Source organism: Schistocerca piceifrons, chromosome X (genome assembly GCF_021461385.2).
Source record: "Schistocerca piceifrons isolate TAMUIC-IGC-003096 chromosome X, iqSchPice1.1, whole genome shotgun sequence".
NCBI lineage: Eukaryota > Metazoa > Arthropoda > Insecta > Orthoptera > Acrididae > Schistocerca > Schistocerca piceifrons.
This window is the reverse complement of record NC_060149.1, coordinates 960,854,757-960,876,229: the sequence shown is the minus strand read 5'-3', so window position 1 is coordinate 960,876,229 and position 21,473 is coordinate 960,854,757. Positions and strand designations below refer to the sequence as shown.

The following is a 21,473-nucleotide window of genomic DNA, read 5'->3' as shown; positions in this document are numbered from 1 at the left end:
ATGTCAAGCATCTCGGCAATCATTTATCAACCTCTTCAACCAGTTATATGGAAGTCATAGCCTAAATCTTAGCAACATAACAGATGAAACAAGTAGTTGATCCACATGTTACCTCTTGCACAATCGCATGTGGAAATGGCATTAATCGGGCAAGTGTCCTATGCATTCTCCATTGACATAGGTTTATCCCTTTCTATAAAGAGCTGCATGGAATTGATCAAGAGAATTGTGTTAACTTCCATACATGGGCATTAAGACAGGATACTCCAGATGTATCATGTATCTTGTTTAGTGGTGAAGGAAATTTTAACAATCGTGGCCTGGTAAAGTGCTGAAATAAGCACAATTGGTCTGTTAACAATTCTCTTTGGCTGTGGCAGGTGGAATGTCAGCATCCTTGGAGTGTAAACGTGTGGTGTGGGGCAGTGAACCATCAGCTCATAGGCCCATTTTTCTTAGAAAGAACACTGAATGTGCACAAGTATCACAGCCTCCTAACAAATCATCTTCCACGGATGCTAGAAGAGATTCCTCTGCAGACTAGGAGCAACTTGTGGTACCAATACGATGGCTGTACAACCCACAGTGCACGGAGTACAACATGGCTTCACAAACTGTTTACAAATCATTAGATTGGATGCAGAGGACCTGTATCTCGGTTGACCCATTCACCAAATTTCATGCCTGCAGACTTTTTTTCTATGGGGAAAGCTGAAATACTGTCTACAAGGGCATACCAAGTACATCTGATGATATGCAATGATGTATTACTGCAGCCTGTCGGATTGTCCCTGCTGAAATACTGGTATGTGTGCAGCAGTCTTTCCATACCAGAATGGGAGCATATACTGTTGCTGCCAGTGGTCATTTTGAACACAGCCTGTGATGGTCAATTGTCTCATTACTGGTCACAATCCACATAACTAGTGTATGGACTTGGACTGTTCTTTGGTGTGTGCTACCTCAGCTAATGTACAAGTGTTGGCGTGGGAACTTTTCAAAATATGATATCTCGTGAATGGCTCACACTAGACTCCTGCAACAAACACCCCTGATAGACTAATTTACCCTACTTTTAGTTAATACCAATAGGCATAGTTTCATTTAAAAAAGTGTATGTTTGCACAAAAAATGCACTTTCTAATATCACTACAATCTGTTGGTTGGTTACTAGCATAAGCCCCCAACTACCAATCCATCGTGTGAAAACCACACATCAATAGCACTTTCCATTTATGCAATGTTTGTGGTGCAGGTTTTAAGCGATTATCCCTGTACAAACAAATCTGTAGTACTGCCATGGGTACTTGCATGGTGCCATCCTATACCAAATTTTTTATCGGCCATCAGAAGTCCTTCCTATCCAGTCAACACCTAAAACCCCTTGTCTGATTCAGAGCAATTGAGACATTTTCATGATCTGGACTCATGGTATAGACTGCTTCTTCCATAACCTAAAAACCTACTCCCAAATCATCTTAACCCGATTATTCTCAACTCAATGCGCCATATCACTAGACGTCGATATCCATAAACACATGTCAAGTGGACCAACCACCAACAGTACCTCCCTCCACTTTGACAGCTGTCACCCATTCCATGTCAAAAAGTCTCTTCCATACAGCCTTGTCGCACGTGGACTCACTATCCCCAGTGGAAAGCAAGAGTTGTCTAAATATGGCAATAGCACTACCAGAGCCACAGTATCCTATCCGTCTCATTCATAAATAGATCTCCCGTGCCATCTCCTCATCTCACACCTGTAACCCTGTTAACCAGACAATGGTCAGCACTCATCTAATCACCCAGGCCTTGAAAAGCTCAACCACATTCTTCACTGGGGCTTTGACTATCTCAGATGGGGTATACTGTACTCAAGATACTACCCACTTCCTGCAAAGTAGTGTTCCACTGCCCGCACAATCTAGAGAACATCCTTGTCCGCCCCTAATCCTGTGAGTGACCCAGGTGCAAGACCTGTCCCACAAATCCACCCACCACCTCCTACAGCAGTCCAGTTGCAGGCATCTCCCACCATATAAAAGGCACGATCATGTGCAAAAGCAACCTGTTAAAAATCAGCTATGCTGCAATTACCTTACAATTTTCCATGTAGGGATGACAAGTAACCAACTGTTCACTCACAGTAATGTCTAGCACCAAACTGTGGCAAACCACAGACTTGACATTCCAGTTGCCAAGAGGCTGTACACCACTTCAACAACTGCTTCACTAGACATACCATTTGGATATTCCCTTCCAGTGCAAGTTTCTCTGAACTACACAGGTGGAAATTGTCTCTCCAGCACATCTAGTGCCATCCACCTGACCTAAACCTCTGCTAATTTGTTTCCCACTGTATCACTTTACCTTTTCTCTTCTGTACACACCAATCTTTTCCCATTCAGACCATGTACTGTCTTCTCCAATCACTCTGCCCCCCCCCCCCCCCCCCCTGCAGCTAGTGCGGGTGTGTACATTTGGGTGTTTGTGTGGTTTCCAAACTAAACCATGTGCATTTTAGATATGTTAGATCCATATACTTTACCTGAAACTAATTCTCTGAGGTACTGAGACTACTGCTTCCTGGCTCAGGGTTTCTATTTTCAGCTAACACAGAAGTATTGTCTACAAGCAAAAGTGTATGGGACAGGATATTTACCAGTGAATCATTCACACTGGACACCAAAAAGACTGTTGTGTGGCATGTAGACAACCCCCGAGATGGTGCACCAAGGCAGTGTGACTGCAGGAGCAGCCAGCAAAAACTCTACACAAAAGATGGTCCAGCACTTCTCAGAGCTTACAGTCAAAAATTATCAGGCAAGGTGTCCATATTATGCAAATTAACGTAGGATTAACAAGTGACAAATGCAGTTACCAAAGCAAATTAGATGATGAGCATGCCATCAGTATTATAGCTCTATAGGAAATGCATTTAGGTGATAATTCAGCAGCTACATGCAAGATTATGCAATATAAAGCAATATCAATACTCCTCTCAATTGTTAGGTGCATCCACAATAAATGAAAAAAGAAACAGCTCCTGGATTATGCTGGCTTAAGCAGTCAGAAAATTAGTGATGTAGAAGTAATTAGGATAAAACTCAAAGGCCTGGTTATTACATCAGTCCACAAATCACCTAACGGAAAGTGTCTGACACTAGTCTTACACACAGCAACTAGACAGCACGTATATGTTTAAGATTTTAATTCCAAAACACAACCCGGAGATACATAAATAGAGACAAAAATAGAGAACCATTGTTCGAATGGATCAACACACAAGATATTATCTAAGTTTGATGCCAAGGAATTTAAAACGTTTTGGGCAGGCAGATGGAAACTGATACAAAACCTGACCCATCCATCTTTTCCACTGATGAGAACAAATTACCACTGAATCACTCAATAGTAGTACTGAAACATTTTTCAAGGAGTGTACATTGGCTCACAAAAGTTATCATTGGTGCTGAAATATCAGTTACAAAATACATTGATAAACCCACATGGAAATTTGAAAAAACTAACTCGATACAATACACCCAGGAAGTGGAGAGCAACACGCACTGGACACCTCAAAAGGCAGAACATTGGGAATTATTGTAGATGTAGCTAAATGGAATATCTGAATGGAAGTAACAAAATAATGTGTACTAGGATGGGACAAACCTGCCCAAGTCCTCTACAAAGGATACCAAGGGTCTAAATAATGTTTTGATAACATTTTGTATTTAAAAATATTTGTGTGTATAAATTGTTCATGTTGATGTAAATTTGACAATTTAAGAAATGGTCATGCTTAGGAACAATGTAAGAAATAGGTGTTATGTAAAAGCCAGCGTGCTTTTGTTTGAAACGAAAATGGTTGTGGGGAGTGGAAAAGGTGCGAAAGGCGAATTGGCGTGCTACCTTGAGCAAGTGCGGGAAGTAAGTCACACAGTTTGTAGGCAGCAGTGATTGATGTAACTCCTTTGTGGAGCAGAAGCTTTGCCTGTAAATTTCCATAAAAATGCCTCGGTTGAAGACTGCAAACAGCTTACAGCATAGCTGCGAGTTGTTGAGCTACTGTATGTAAAACTGAATGAAGCCAAGAAGAGAAATTGAGCCCATACAGCAAGAAACTTGCAGGCCGTAGTGTGGGTAGTGTAGCCGTCATAGCTGTTCGCCACACCCAAGCCTACAACCACCAGATAAGATTTTTTTCTATTTTTACCTTTGTACAGCATGAACCATTAATTTAAACTGTGTTTTAATAATCATTCTTGAACTTTACGGAAACTGGCTCACCCTGTTATTTCATCCTAATCATACATCTGTATAGGGTTCCTTCCTGGTGTTTGATTAATCCGAGTGTCCTGTTTTACAGACTTTTGAAGTGCCAAGTTAATATAAAGAGGCACCATTTAAATTGCTTTAGTGTAAATATTAAAAATTTTTTCATAACTATTGCAAAGTATTATAGTTTGCTTACATAAAATTTAATCAGAGTGAAGCCAAGTTACTAGAACCTGTTAGATGGCTATACAGAATTAGTTCAAAGAATAATAGCTTTTGAAAGTAAATTCCACCAAGAAAGAGGTTTTCTTTAAGTGAAATGTTCAGTTAAAAAGTGTGTGCTTTAGTGTCTAAGTATTTAAGTTTCTTGATTATGGAAAGTGCTTTTCTAAAGGTTGTCCCCCCCACCCCGGCTAATTTTTTTTACCTTCCTTGAAGTTATCTACTGGGCTTTTTCTTTTTTAAAAACATAATGTATAAAGATGTAGCCCAAAATTGTTTAAGTGGTGTAATTTATTTGAAGAGCCAAACTAAACAGTAGCAAGAAAGTAGGCAAAATTCAAATTTCTGCTTCTCCAATACTTCACTATTTCATTGCCAGGATAGGTTGGTGACCATTAAGTACATGTTTTAAACCACTAAATGAACTTGGAAATGAGTTGTCCTAGCTTCAGTATATATTCAGTATATATTCATACTGTGTTTCTATCTAGCCACTGGGTAAGATCTTAGGAAAAGGAGTGAATAGTCCAATTTACTTATCCATTAGACGCAACACACGGTAAATCCTGTAAGAAGGATAACTCTATTGATTATCTTTTCCTATAAACAGGACTATCCTTCCATAGTGTATTTTATTTGGAAACTAAACTAAATTTTAGTAAGAGGGTTATATGTGACAACATAGAGACAGGGTTTCTGTTATTTACGTAAAAGCATACTAATATCATAATGGTAGTGTTATAAGGTCCTATTAATGTGTGGTCATGACATTTGTTAAATGTCTCACCACATTCCTATTGAAACTCTTTACTCTTCTTGTAAATAACACCTATGACAATTTTATACAAATGTCCACTAAGACTTTGCTCATCAATCAGTACTGTTAAGAAATGCTGACTAGCTTTATTTTCAAGAATCTCAAGTTTAAGTTATACGTATTGTTATCCTCCAATAAGAATCATTGGCCGATTCTTCATCTTTGACAGGTTCATCATGCCTGCAATGCAAAACATTATCTTTTGTATTAACATATGAAATCCAACTTTTTAAATTTAATAAATGCTTATACAAACATAAATGATTAATGGAAAATCTCATATAAGATGTGAAACAAATACTAACAAAGAGATAGAGGGGCTGGCCAGTACTTACCTCAGCTCAGTACAGCCGATAGATACACATAAAACAGAACTGAAAATTTACATTCCTAGCTTTCGGAACTTTGTTCCTTCATCAGGGAGGAGAGAGGGGAAAAAAGGGAAGAAGGGAAAGTGGATTCAGTTACTCACAACCCAGGTTATGAAGCAACAGGGAAAGGGCGAAAGAACAGACTCGCGAAATTACAGACCAATTCCCGTAACATCAGTTTGCTGCAGAATTCATGAACATATTCTGGGTTTGAATCTAATCAGTTTCATAGAGACCAATAAGTTTATGTCCACAAATCAGTACAAAGCATCGCTCATGGGCAACTCAGCATGCCCTTTTGTCATATGACGTCTGTTCAAAAAATTCCAGAACTTAGTCCACAAAATTTTCTATGCTTATCTTTTAGTTACTATGGATTGTCTCCTTTGAAATACTCTCCTCCACAATTGATACACTGCTCCCAATATCATTTCCACTTCCAGGAGCAGTCTTGACACACCTCTTGCTGGGTTGCATAAACTGCCGTTTGCGAATTTTCTTTTATCTCATCTACCATTGCAAAACTTCATCCTTTTCAACTTTGGAAATAAAAAGAAGTCTGCAGGGGTCATACTATTCTCGCAAGGAACATCTCATTCTCATTTGTGAGATCCAAAAAGTTTTTTTGGTCTTGACTCATGAGCCGTGGAATGAACTTGGCGGCAACACAATGCATTCCAAGATGCTGTGTCATTTCATAACATGATCCAATTGAAATGTTACATTCTTCTACAATCTCTCGGACAGTGAATCTTCGACTGGAACACACAATTTCGTTGACATTCCTGACACAAGCGTCATCAGGGGACATCTAAGAGCGTCCTGAACAAGGATCATTTTTGACTTTTGTAAAGCCATTTTTAAAACGTGTGAATAATACATAACACCAAGTATGGCTTAAGCACTCATCGCTATAGGCTCCCTGCATCATTTGGTGTGTCTCTGTAAAGGTTTTCTTGAGTTTCACGCAAAATTTAATGCAGATGCATTGCTCCTCTAACTTTGCCATCACAAAATTCACAAACCCAGATTCCATATTTCTTGATTTCCGAGAAGCATTTGACACAGTGCCTCACTGCAGACTCTTAAGAAAGGTACAAGCACATGGAATAGGTTCCCAGACATGTGAGTGGCTCAAAGACTTCTGAAGTAATAGAACCCACTACATTATCCTGACGGTGAGTGTCCATCAGTGACTAGGGTATCATTAGGATCGTTCCAGAGATGTGTGATAGGAGCGCTATTACTCATATTTTCTATGTGCATAACTGATCTGATGGACAAAGTGGACAGTAATCTGTGGTTGTTTGCTGATGATGTTGTGGTGTATGGAAGGTGTCATTGTTGAGTGATTTTGGAGGATAAAAGATGACTTGGACAAAGTTCCCAGTTGGTGTGATAAATGACAGCTAACCCTAAATGTAGAAAAATATAAGTTACTGCAGATGAGTTGGAAAAACAAATCCATAATGCCAGAATCCAGCATTAGTAGTGTCATGAATGAAGAAGTCATATTGTTTCAATATCTGGACATAACGTTGCAATGTGATATGAAATGGAACAAACTTGTGAGGGTCATGGTAGGGAAGGCGAATAATCATCTTTCGTTTGTTGGGTGGATTTTACTGCAGTGTGGCTCAGCTGTGATGGACATCACATATAGGATGCTAGTGTGATCTCTTCTTGAGTACAGTTTGAGTGTCTGGGATCCGCAAGGGGTCGAATTAAAGCAGACATTGAGGTAATTCAGAGGCAGGATACTAGATTTGTTAACAGTAGGTTGAAACAACAACATACAAGTATTATGGAGATGTTTCTGGAACTCAAATGGGAATCCCTGGAGGGATTTTGAGGAACACTGTGCTGACTGCAGAACAATTCTGCTTGCACCAACATACATTATGCATAAGGACCACGAAGATAAGAGACAACAAATTAGGACTCATAGAGAGGCATATAGACATTCACTTTTTCCTCACTCGATTGGCAGATGGAATGGGAAAGGAACTGGCTACAGTCGAATTAAAATTACTTGATAGTTGGCACTTCAAACGCCAATAAGAGTAGTCAGCGTCACACTTGAACTGTCTGCTGTTGCCAAACTCCACCAAAATTGGCCAGTCACTTCCAATTCCTGGTTCAGCATTCTTTCTTGATGTATTTGTATCCCGAATTATGAGCCCGACACTTTTATTATGTATTTCATGACACGCGATAACTACACCAAAAACAACACACATTAACAATGCTAATGAAAGACACACATTTCATTCATAGCACTAACCAAACACTACCGAATATCTCAGCACAAGGTGTAATTCAGTATCATACATATAGTTATCATATTCACAGAGATCATCTTACATTAGATAAGCTTTTCACTACACTGCATGAAACTGAAATTTTTAAGGTTGCAATTCATAGTTGCAACTGGGTCATTACATTCACATATATAAATACTTCATGCAGTGCTGTGGCATAGCACAATGGTTGGCAGATTAATCTAATGTGTAGCATGTCATAGGTTTGAATCTCATCAATGTAGCAAAATTTTTATTTCTAAATCTAACCAAAAGAGTGTGATTATTATTTTCATTCAATTAATTGGTTTAAATGTATTTTTTTTATTTTTAATACTTTGCTGCATCATTTTTCATCATTGTTTTGACTGTTCTGTTTGGTCTCATTTTTCTTCCTGTCATTATTTCTTCATTTGGAATCTGCCTCTGTCATCTATAATCCACGAACAAGTGCCCACACGGGCTGTTCACTGGTTTCTAACATGTCAGCATGTGCAGCTAGTGTAAGGATAGTTACAGGTAACAAATGACATGGAGAAATTTCAGTTTGCTTTCAGCCCTGAAATTGAGTTTTTGTTGTCTTGAGTTTACCCTTAAGGGTTAGCTTTAATCGCCATGAACAAAGCGATCATGATATTAGTACTGCTGCAGACTGTTGACCACAATTTTCTCGGCTGGGTTAGGACACAAGTTTACAGTCAGGGATACAAAACGGGTCGTCTTCCCCAGTTCAGTCACTGGTCACTTTAAATCAATAGTCAACAGAGTATCCAACATTTCTGACATACCTTGCACCAGCCACTAGAAAAATTGCTCTGTGTTAAACATTTAACATAATTTGTGAAGTGAGCCGCTTGTTTGTTGTCACCTGTAACCAAACGGTAGCTGGTAGCGAATGTGGCAACATTGTTGCAGCAAGTGATTGATGTCAACTATCAAGTAATTTTATTCAGACTATTGTAGTGAGACAGGGTACCTTCTGCCATGCACCATATGGTGGCTAGTGGAGTATGTATGTAGATGTGGAATCAGTCTTTCCTTCTCATCCCATCTGGAAAGTCTCCCCTGATCTGCAGTTCTGGGTAACTTTCTCAAAATCTACATTTTTTCCTAGACCTATCCTTCACCCTTCTTCCTTCCACTTCAACCCTTCTGCCTCAAGAATGAGCTACTGGCTCTGAAAGCTCGCCTAATTATAATCTTCTTTTATGTGTGTGTTCTGCCACCACTTAGCGAGTATATTGTTTATCTATCCAATTCAATTATCATTTAATCAAAAGCTGCATTTAACACACCAAGTCTCTTTTACCAATCATTTTTAATATGTCCTACAGAATGTACTGTCTATCCTGTCCTTTTTTGAGATTACTGTTTTGTTGTACTTTTCTACAGGCATCATCTTACTTATTAGGAGTCAGTTCCTTCATGTTGTTGTTGTTGTGGTCTTCAGTCCTGAGACTGGTTTGATGCAGCTCTCCATGATACTCTATCCTGTGCAAGCTTCTTCATCTCCCAGTACCTACTGCAACCTACATCCTTCTGAATCTGCTTAGTGTATTCATCTCTTGGTCTCCCTCTACGATTTTTACCCTCCACGCTGCCCTCCAATGCTAAATTTGTGATCCCTTGATGCCTCAAAACATGTCCTACCAACCGATCTCTTCTTCTAGTCAAGTTGTAGAGCTGCATGTACTCGGGAAAAATTACGGCTGTAGTTTCCCCTTGCTTTCAACCGTTCGCAGTACCAGCACAGCAAGGCCATTTTGGTTAATGTTACAAGGCCAGATCAGTCAATCACCCAGACTGTTGCCCCTGCAACTACTGAAAAGGCTGCTGCCCCTCTTCAGGAAAAACTTGTTTGTCTGGCCTCTCAACAGATACCCCTCCGTTGTGCTTGCACCTACGGTACGGCCATCTGTATCGCTGCGGCACGCAAGCCTCCCCACCAACGGCAAGGTCCATGGTTTGTGGGGGGAGTTCCTTCATAGTCAACAGTTAAGGAATGGGTGGCTGAATTCATATGTGGCATATGTCTCTGTAAGATGACTCATGAACAACTTCCTGGAATTACAATCAAATATGAAAATGCTGAGAAAGAACACAGTGTGATATTGCAAGATCAGTAATTAAAGAGATGTGCAAAACAGTTGATGCCGTGGCCGTACCAGAAAGTGAGTGGCATGTCTGTTGAAGCCTGACTACAACCTAATGTGAAAAACAATTTGGGACAATCTGACACACAACTGATTCTATGCACCAATCTGTTCCCGTGGATGAGAGATGACTGAAATGAAACAGCAGTTGCACAAAAATAGCCAAGGTGACTTCATCGGAGAGAAAGAGTGGTCATTGTTTTCTAGGATGCAAAAGGGATTTGTATTTTAGATTAGCTTGCAAGACTGAAACAATACCTCACAAATACTATGCAAGTATTCTGACTCAACAGGATGAAAAAATATGGAGCCAAGACCCAGGGGGGGAAAAAAAGGTTTATCGTCAGTGAAATGCATATGGTCACAAAGGCACTTTCACAATAGGAAAACTGGGAGTTTCAAGTGTGAAGTCTTCAAATATCTATTCCATTCTCCAGTTTTTTCACATTCTGACTTTAGCTTCTTCTTCTTTTCTTTTTGTATGAATGATTCACTTAAGACTACATGCGTCACACCTCAAAACCGTTTTGTGAGTCAACAACTGGATATGTTTTCACTGCTCTGTCTCTTGTAACTCCGTTGGACATGGAGGTAGCAAATGAGGATGTAGGATGTCCATGACATACTGCTGTGCTGTCAGAGTGACCTGAAGTCATATCCAATGCTGCCCCACACGCCCTCTCCCTGTGTCGTTGTCATACTCACTGACAACTGTCATCGTGGGTCTTGCAGAATGTGACTCACTGCTGATCACATGACAGGTGCAGGTGTGAAAGGGTTACAATGTGCTTGGCGTACATTACAGCAATTCTCCCATGGGCTCGTCAGACACGGTCAACCGGAAGCTTGCTGACAAGCACGCTGCCCTTACGTTCCCAAGCAGTCCAACATGGGGCCACTACCACATCTGAATGTCTCACAAATCTGCATATTGCATAATTCAATCAGCCTGGCAAATGGAGACACACAATTAGGCCCCTTCAAATTTTGTTATGTGCTGATAATGCTGACTCACAGAAGTACAGGGCATCTGTGCCCTTCACAGGGATCACTCAACATCTTACACTCTTCACATCTCTTATAGCTCCTACCATTCATGGTAACAATCCGAGACACAAACAAAGCTAATGCAATCTGGTGGCCTTTGTATCCATTTCAGAGAGTTGCGACTCTCATAATTTACCACTGGTATGCACACTCGTGAAACTATGTTGCTTCAGGGACCTTCCCTTTTTTCTCTTCAAGCAGTTTAGTTCTTTGAATCCATTTTTCTTGTAGCTCAGAATAATTATTTTATTGTGTAGCAAACTTACAGACTAGCATTCTGATCTGAGCTGTCGGAGTCGGCGGTCATGTGTGTGTGAGGTGTGCTTGCTTGTGTGAATGAATGGTGTGTATTTCTATTTCTTTTTCTGATGAAGGTTGTGGCCAAAAGCTTATGTGTAAGTGTCTTAACTGTGCCTGTCTGCATTTTAATGTGCCATCTTTATGGTAATTAGCTTCTTCTTCTTTTCCTACACTGCTGATATTCCAACCTGGAGTTTCCATTGTTTGAACTTACGGTCTACTGTTTTATGTTGCAGTGCACTTCTACAAGTGTAATACACAAATGTTGCCTTAGGAAAGAGTCACAATAACATCCATGTCTACCGTTTGCTATTTTTTACGAAATAGCATGTCACACTCGAAATTTAACTTAGCCAATGAAATAAGTTTGAAGATTTATTGTGTGTAAAAGACACGAGGGCCCACTGTGTGGGAAATGTGTGAAGTTCTGTGCAGAGACGGAGTTATCCACAGACGCGGTAAGTCTGGGGAGCTATACTGGTGTTAAAACATCGCCACCTGCTGGGATGAGGGGCCACTTACTCTGTGGTGGCGCTGTGCCAGCAACGAGCTCGACCCATTGATTAGCACCACAGATGACAATGAGCAACCAGCTGCTTGTCTGTGCAGAGATATAAAATTTATCGATTTTGGACGTCGGGTGACAATCTGTCACATGGAGAACAATGTTTACTCTGGCAATTTTAACACTAATCTAGTGTTCTGCAACATATTAATGTGAAATGTTGTCTATGATGTTGAAGAGTGTAAGTTAAACTGATATCTGAGAATTTGTTGTTTTTGTGGCATTATCTGGAAAATGGCCTCTCTTGCAGCTCCAAGCATAAATGTCAAGTGAAGAAGAATAATTAGCACAGCACACTGGAACCGAGTAGGGATCCGGTTTACTGCTCGGCCACTAAATTAGCATATTGTGTGTACACCAGAAGAGACGCTGTACACACTTGCATATACTACACACACAAGTACAAGCATCGATCAAGCTACTGTGAAACTGCACTCTGTGTGACTCATCACTACATCAGAATACTGTAAATGTGGTGATTCCAGTTTCTTAAGGTCTCTTCCTGTTTGTTTTCATCAGTTGGATCTTATTTTTCAAGTATGTGGGAATCCAATGAGCTGCCTGTTTGGATACATTCTTTCTGTATGTCCCACAAGTTGGATTCTTTGGAGACACATTGTAACAAGAGTATTTAGGATTTTGCCTGGAGATTTCACACTGGGTTCTGTGTGATGTATTCCATCTTTTATTCTTGGACCTAAGATTTTTACTACAATTTTACATTCTTGCTGTTTTCATGTCTTGTGTTGGACAAAGAGTCTCTCTCATGCATAAAGAAATTCTAATTTGATCACTGTTGTACAATGTTAGATTTTAGAGTTCCAGGAAAAATACTTTTAGTTAACTGAGAGACAGTTTGTATTTTCTGAAGTCTGGATTCTATGGCCTTCTTTTCATTATGATGTTCAGTGGTCTTTTCCACCTAACTATTTAAACTCTTTAACACCGAATACTATGTCATTGCCTATATAAGTTCACCCAGTGCCATTTTGGTATCAGCCAAGAATTTTTTCTCCATGTGAAATTAGTAGTCTAATTTTCCTAGCTTGCTCCCTTAATATTTCAAATTGCTTTAGCACATCAGTGATGTTTTTGTCAATTAGTATTATGTCATCGGTGTAGGTTACACAATATAATTCTATCTTTAAGTTTACGTTCTAGTCAGTGTAATAGTGCACCTGCTCTTCTCCATTATCTTACAATTTTCTTAGGGGCATAGTTGAATAGCAATGTGATATGCCATCCCATTTTCATATTCTTATGTCTGTCTTAAATTACACTGCTTGAAAAAAAGTGAGACACTCAGAAGGTGGGGAGAAAACAAATTGAAACATAGCGAATTTAGAACGTATGTAATGTTATTTCAGTCATAACAAAACAGAGTCAAATTTACACAGAACTTATCAGTTTGAGCCCACTTATCAATACAGCAATGCACCCTGTCTGGTCTGGACAGTGCGGGAGGATGTCGTAAAGCTGCTGCATACCCTCCTCAGAAAGGTGATCCACAACTGTTGTAACTGGACATTGCAATCGTGGATACAGGCAGTGGGATGGAGTTGACGTCCATGTTGGTCCCATAATGTTCTATCGGGGACAGATATGGGGATTTTGCTGGCCACAGGAGTATATCAACATCATGCAGACAATTTAAAGAGACACATACTACATGTGGACAAGCACTGGCCCGTTGAAAAATAGCACCACAATAATATTACACACTGCTGTACCATCAGAGTTCCCTCGGCCATTACAAGCCGTGACCTGAAGTCATACCCAATGGCTCCCCACACCATGGGACTGCTTTGTGACCCCCCCCCCCCCCCCAAATGTGGAAGAATGGGACCTCTCCCCATCTCCCCTGGTCACGGTCAAACTTCTCCACGATAGTCATTTGGAGCAGTGCAGGACTGGGACTCATTAGTGAACATAATGTGACACCATTCATTAGCAGTCCGTACTTCTCGATCGTGGCACCACTTCACATGCAGTCATTTGCTTGGGTGTTAATGGCAGCCTATGCGCAGGACGGCAATTCCATAGTCTGGCTGCTCCTAGCTGTATGACACAGCATGTTGCAAGGAGTCTATTACAGTGAACTCCTGTTTATCCGAAATGATCGGGACGGTGGCCGGTTCCAATAACGAAAATTTCAGATAAATCAAAGTCCCCCTTTTTTCGCATGTGAACACTCCAAATTGCATCAATATTGCGAAATACAATCGTAAAACGTGCGTAGGGTATGTAAAACGTTACTGATACCGTTGCAAATAACCCTGCACTTTTTTACTGAAAAAATTGTGTTGACATGTTAAAAAGGCACCAAACTATGATTGAAAACTCAAAGTTTTTAAATGCTGTATAACAAAGCTCGTTTATTTTGCATTCTTACAGAAAAAATCTCCCTTATTTGGCAGCAGGAAAAAACAGGAGTTTTAATTTTATTACCTACTCTTTTGAATAAAAAATAAACTACTGAACAAAATTATGAAACAAATCTAGAGATAACTCAAAGGAACGAAAAGTCTGTCTAGAAGAACTTTCAAGAAAAGTAAAAAAAAAAAACTTTTTAAGTTATGGACATAGAAGTTCTAGGATGCTTCATTAGAGTTTATTTTTTGGTAACGAAGTCACAAATGTCTTTTTTTTTTTTTTGTTTTTTTGCTTGAGAAACTATTCTTGCAACAATACATCTCCAACGTTGAAATCAAACTATTTCAGGATAAATCGTCTCCTCCTATTGGCTGATGTACTCCAGGGCAGTTTGGATCACTTCGTAACAGAATGTGTGAGGAATATTTTTCTCTGATTCATCATCAGAAACATAGTCTTCTGACACTTTATGATCGGTCACAATTTGGACGATTTCATCCTCAGGCACATGAAAAAATGCCATTTTCCATCCACTCTTCAATGTCTTCGAAGTGTGTGTCTTTACAACCAGCTTCTCCAGTAAATTCACCAAAATTATGTCAGCTTGAGTTTCGGTGTTGCCTCCTCCTTCCCACCACTTAGGTTGCCTTACGATCTAAGAGTTTTTTCCAAGACCCAACAAGAGGAAGTGGAGGAATTAGACTCCAAGCTTCAGCAATCAATGAATGACACTTAAAACATCGATTTTTTAAGAGCTTCCACAAAATCATCTGCAGCATCAATCACACCTATTAAGTATTCCAGCATCTTGCGTCTGTAATGTTTTTCCATCGCCTCAAGAATACCTTGGTCCATCGGTTGACATAGAGATGTGACATTTTGTGGGAGAAATACAACTTTGATATCCCCATCTTGCAGATCACCTGGGTGATAAGGAGCATTGTCCACAAGAAGTAGCGCTTTTCAAGGAAATCCATTTCCTGCCATGTAATTTACTACAGCTGGAACAAACACTGATGATGGCACTGTTCATACGTGCCTTAAGACTGATTCGTGTACCTCAGCGGCAAAGCTGGTTGGTTGGTGTCTAAATGCTCTTGGTGTTTTGGATTTGCCAATTAAAGTAAGACACAGTTTATGATTGCCAGTGGCATTACTGCAAGCGAGGACAGTAAATCTTTCTTTGATATTTTTGTATCCGGAAGCAATTTCTTCTTCTTTAGAGGCAAGGGTTTTCGTTGGCAGCATTTTGTAATTCAACCCAGTTTCATCACATTTGTAAAGTTGATTGCCAGTATAACATCCTTTGTCAATGATTGCGTGCAGTTTCTTCTTAAAATCAGCATAGCAGCTTCATCCCCAGATAATGATTTGGCACTGATGGCAATTTCATGAACGCCATGCCGCTTCTTGAAACGATCCTGCCGGCCATTATTTCCGAGGAATTCTTGCTTCTTTCCTTCAATCAGCTCATCAGCTCATTTTGACAAAGTAGAGGACCTGAAACTGACACACCTTTGGCTCTTATTTATTCGTGCCACAAAAATAATGCCTCTTCTAACTGAGGATGTGCACCTTTTCTCACTGTTTTTCAAGATTTCACTGCACTGCCCAATGCTTGGATAGAACAAAATTTTTCAATTCCTGATCGATTTGTCTCCCGATCAGTAATTGTACTCCTACTCTGCAGCAACTTTTGTGGGTGGCTCACCAGCATCAATTCTCTGCAAAGTGTGAAGCTCTTTTTCCAACAAGATCACATTCGTTTTATGTTTCGTGCCCGTAGTCACGTTCAGTGTTCTTTTTACAGACACTCGACTGAGTCCTTTATGGTTTTTGGCCCCTTTTATCTCTGGACACTTTAAGGCACATAGTGGGAGCACAAAACCTCAAATCAGAAACACACAGATGCACAACTTGACAACACTCGAGATGCACTAGACAAACTTTTGACTTTTGAAACCAGGCTGTGGCAGCCATCAAATGAAAGCATTCAATACATCTATGCCATTTCCTCTGTTCTACCCAAGCCCACGTGGCAACACAACAGGGTGTTGTATGTTCACTGTTAAACACTTAACTTTGATGTACCGACAACAAGTGGAAAGTATTAGGCGGCGCGCTCTAATTGTCAGTTTCGACATGGCTATGTTGCGCTGCATAGAACAATACTGTATGTACTGTACTTACAAGGAGTTCCAATAGATGGCAGTGGCATGAAACCATGCAATACGAATAAGAAACACACTAGAGCTTCAACCAACACACGCACAAATTGACAATACTTGGACTTTTGACACGCACCAGTGCACTGATTAGCAGTAGATTGCCAAAAAAACACCAGCAAATGCTTGGCTCCAGGTGCACGCAAATTGAAACTTGTCAAGTGTCAATCTAGCTAGCCAAAAGTGTAGCTGCACGAGAGTTTACTGTACTTGTTCTCAGATGGCAGTCACAGACGTGAACAGGTTACAATGTACTCAGTACACTACACAGTGATGCTCCCTTGTAGTGGTCTGATGTAGTCAACTGGAACATTGATTATGAGTATGCCCTTACTTTCCAACATCAGGCCACTGTCATATCCAAATACTCAAAAAATACAAATGTTGCAAGGTTTAACCAGGCGACCAAATGGACATCCACAATGAGGTTTCTTTCAAACTCTCATCAGATAATGCTGTCTACACCAATATGCAGCACCTTCATATCCTCCAGAGTGATATTCAACATCTGACGCTATTCACATCCCTTATATACCACACGATGCTTGCTAAACAGCAATAAAAGCAAAGAACACTAATGAATAATGAAGGAAAAGACAGACTGTTACTTACCATAAAGAAGATACCTTAGGCTGCAGATGGGCAGAATTAAAAGACACTTACATAAAGCTTTCAGCCACAGCCTTCATCAGTAAGTAGTAATTTGTCTTTTCCAACATTGTTGATATTCCTACTGGAGTTTCCATTGTTTCAAGGACACTGATGCTTTTCTGTGAGTGTTTCCTTTACGATGTTTTCTGCATTTTAGCTTTTTTTAAAAAAAGGAAAAAAAATAAAGAAAGAAAGAAAAAAAAAAAGATTTGTTGCTGGAAAACTTCTGAAGTCCAATAAAGGAGTTACAACAGCCATATATGGTTATCTGGTGGACCTTGCAGAACCAAATTCTAGGGCTGAAATGTACTGTTGACCAATGGGCATTAATCAGAATGAATACTAAATAAAAAATTAAATCCAATTTTACACAAAAACACAGGTTCTATCACTGTTGTTTTTCGTTCTATTTTGCTCTTATGTTTGCTATGACTTGTTAAGCAGAAATTTTCTTTCTATCTATAGAGTTACATTTGCTGTAATGTATCTTACCTGCATGTTGTTTCTTCTTTCTACTCACTCCTGCCCCAATCATGGCAAGCAAGTCATCCTCACTGCATTTGCTTCGTATTGCATCTCTGAAACAACAGTTAAAACACCCGTTAAACAGTACCAGGCAATTACCACACAGTGAAATGTTGGTGCACTAAAAAGGAAGAAAAACTTTGCAGAAATCTTCAACAGTAATCCTGTAGTTTGCAGTAGGCAACAGCAGGATAACAAACCCACTGGACAAGAATGGGAAAGTCATGATAGAAGTTACTTTTATTTTTATAAATAAACAGGTATCTTACACAAATGCTCAAGAGTATACATAGGATCTCGGGCTGAAGAGCTGGAGCAGAAACTGACATTAGTTTTGTTGAAGAGGGAGTAGTGGAACATAGCACAATTTCTTGCAAAATGACGCCAAATTTATTGATAAACTGTTAATTAATTGCCAAGCTCACTAATGTGACCATTTTACAACAGGTACTTACTGCTTGGAGTATATGTGAATTTTCAGGCTTGCCTGATAGATCTGTTGCAAAAACACTTTGGGTTCCCCACCAGATAACATTATGCAAGTCCCTCCCTCAATATTTCAGTGACACAACATTTTGGCATCTTCAGGTGGTGGTGATTTCCACTATCACTGCTGCAAGATGCAACTGGCAATTTCCACGTGACAGCTTTGAAATTTATCATGTGGATGACTATGACCATCATATTTAGAATTCAGAGGATTTCATAGAATACCTGAAGACGCTTAAACTAGAACTTTCAGATCTTTTAGTTAGCTCAAATGTTGTATCATTACTTACAAAAGTGCCCCTGCAGCCCTCATTAGAGGTTATTAGCAGCAAGTTTGAGAAAGAAATTGTGGTGCTGTTTAAACATGTGCATACCTCATCCTATTTCTTATGTAACACCAACTACTTTGATCAAGTGGACAGTGCTCCCATGGGAGATCCTCTATTTCCCTTAGTAAATATCCAACATTCCTCCTTCTGGCAGAATGCTGAAGAGACATTTGTGGTGTGGCCCACATAATACAGACACTACCTATGTTCCTGCAGCATTTGCACTCGCTCCATCTGAATATTCAGTTCACTGTGGAAGTACAATAAGATAGCAGCTTACCATTCCTGGATGTCACGGTTAGAAGAAAAGCTGACAGAACACTGGGGCATAGTCTCTACTGCAAACTGATACATGCAGAGTTATATTTGTGGTCCAAAAGTTGCCATCACCCTGCACAATGTGGTAGTGTCTTACACTCCCTGGCACATAGAGCACACGTAATCTCAGATACCGACAGTCTGCCTGGTGAACTGTAACACCTAAGAACAGTGTTCCAGCAGAATGATTATTCTTGTAAACAGATTTGCAATGTGTTCTGAGCAAAGCAAGTTCAGTGTAGGGATGTAAATGAAGATACTTAGACAAGCACTGCAAATGGCTTTCTTGGCATATTTCAGTGGCATGTTTTCAAAAATAGAAAGAATCGCTAAGAGAAACAGAATCAAGTGTGTTTTTCGTCTACCAGCAAAACTAAGGAATTGTTTGGGTTCAGTTAAAGACAATCTTGACCTTAGAAAACACAGATCATATATAAGATCTGATGCCATTATGGGAAATCTTATATAGGGCAGACACCTCACATTGTGCAAGAACACTGTGTTCAACAGCGCTGACAAAAATGCCACCCAGTAAATTAGTGGTAGCAGAGCACTGCCTGAATACAGGGCACCACACGTTTCCCAAGAGGACTGAAATTTTATCCTCAGCATCATCACTCTAGGATTGTGTTTTTAAGAATGAGGCATGTATCCATACGGTGGGCAATCTTACCAACAGGAATATGGAATTTTGACTAAGGACTGCCCAGAATCCAGCACTGACTGCTATGAAATTAACACAGTAGAAAACAGATCCTCCGATGTATGACCTGATGCAGCACCTTGCAGAGAGTTAATTCAGCTTTTAACCACACGAGTGTCCAGAAGTGCAGTCATTGCCCACAACACATAAGCAGAAGGCTACTATGAATGGCATTTCCATCCAACTGGGAGTGCCTGTCCACACATTCGTACTCCTGCTTCTAGCCTGACAAATTTCAATTCTGCTGTGCGAATATCACCAGTCACATCTTGCAGCAGTGATGACAGGACCCACCACTACCTGAAGATGACGAACAGTTGTGTTGGTGAAATATTGTGAGGCTTGCACAAAGTTATTCAGTGGCAAATCTGAGAAGATTTGTATACATTATTTTTCTGTGACGCAGGTAATGTGCAGCAAAATGTGATAACTTTCTGCATTTGCCTTTTTGTACATTTCAAAATACCCCAAAAATTGGTGATAAACACTGAACATATGACGTAACCAGATGACATACCCCACAGCATGTGCAGCCGTTGGGGCTGAGTGTAAAGGAATGATTGAGCAGTGCAATACTTTCATTTGAGCAAACAGAGCAAATTTCGAAAACATTTTGTAAATATGATCTGTTGTAAATGTAGATGTTACAAAATTATTGTCCCTGCTGTAATCAAGCAAAAGCAGTTCTGATTTTGTGTTTTTTGTTTCTGTCCCTTCTCTTTTTGTTTACAGACATTAGTTAGTAAAGAAAACATAGGTCATTTAATGGCAATGCTGCTATTCTGAAGTTTATACTCATCTACTTGTTATGCAATATGGTAGGTTTTCATTGTACTGTACTTTGCAAGAAATCAAGGAAACTGCAAGACCGGTAAATAAAATAATAAACTTCAATATAAATACATAATTGTTTAACACAATGAAAGAATACTGCCTGCCAAATGCAAGACTCAAATCCCGAATGCCATCACTAAAGTCGCACATGTGTGTCCGTAGCCACAATGATATGAATACTTGACTTGGGTTGGGATGATCAAGTGTGACAGGCCGAGAGGCTCAACCATTGCAAGCATGGCAAGGTACATCATCTGGTGACATTTGTCATTCGCTTTTGACACATTTCCCAACATTTGTATCGTATCCAACATTTGTGATTCCATGTGTCTTGTATTAAATTACTTGTCTCAGGGTCATATACAGTGCTTTGGAGGTTTTTAAATGATAATACGCATCACCCTGTCTGTGTGTGTGCGTGTGTGTGTGTGTGTGTGTGTGTGTGTGTGTGTGTGTGTGTGTTTATGTATATGAATCAAATGCTAACAAAGAGATAGAGGGCCTGGCCAGCTCAGTACAGCCGATAGATACACAAAACAGAACAGAAAATTGACGTATCCTAGCTTTCGGAACTTCGTTCCTTCATCAGGGAGGAGAGAGGGGAAAAAAGGGGAGGAAGGGAAAGTGGATTCAGTTATTCACAATCCAGGTTATGAAGCAACAGGTGAAAGGTAAACAGGGAGGGTAGCAAAGATGGAGGCATGGATGTCAGAGGGAAGCCAAAGATATTCTACTGTAATTACTGTGCCAGCTTCAAACCAAGGAGGATGAATACAGAAGTAAAGAGGTACATAGTATAAAGATAAATGCAACTATGTTGGATGAAAAGATGCATGAATGGCTAAAGAGGAAAGGGAAAGAGGAGAAGACTAAAGAGTAAATGGGAGTGAGGTTGGTTAACATAGGTTCAGTCTAGGGGGATGGCGGGATGAAAGGATGTGTTGGAGTGCAAGTTCCCATCTCCGCAGTTCCG

General features: G+C 39.9%; 1 pseudogene; it reads right to left on the bottom strand.

Moving 5' to 3' along the window:
• Positions 1-5,441: 5,441 nt before the first annotated feature.
• LOC124722811 overlaps positions 5,442-21,473 on the bottom strand; it is a 57,376-nt pseudogene continuing 41,344 nt past the window's right edge.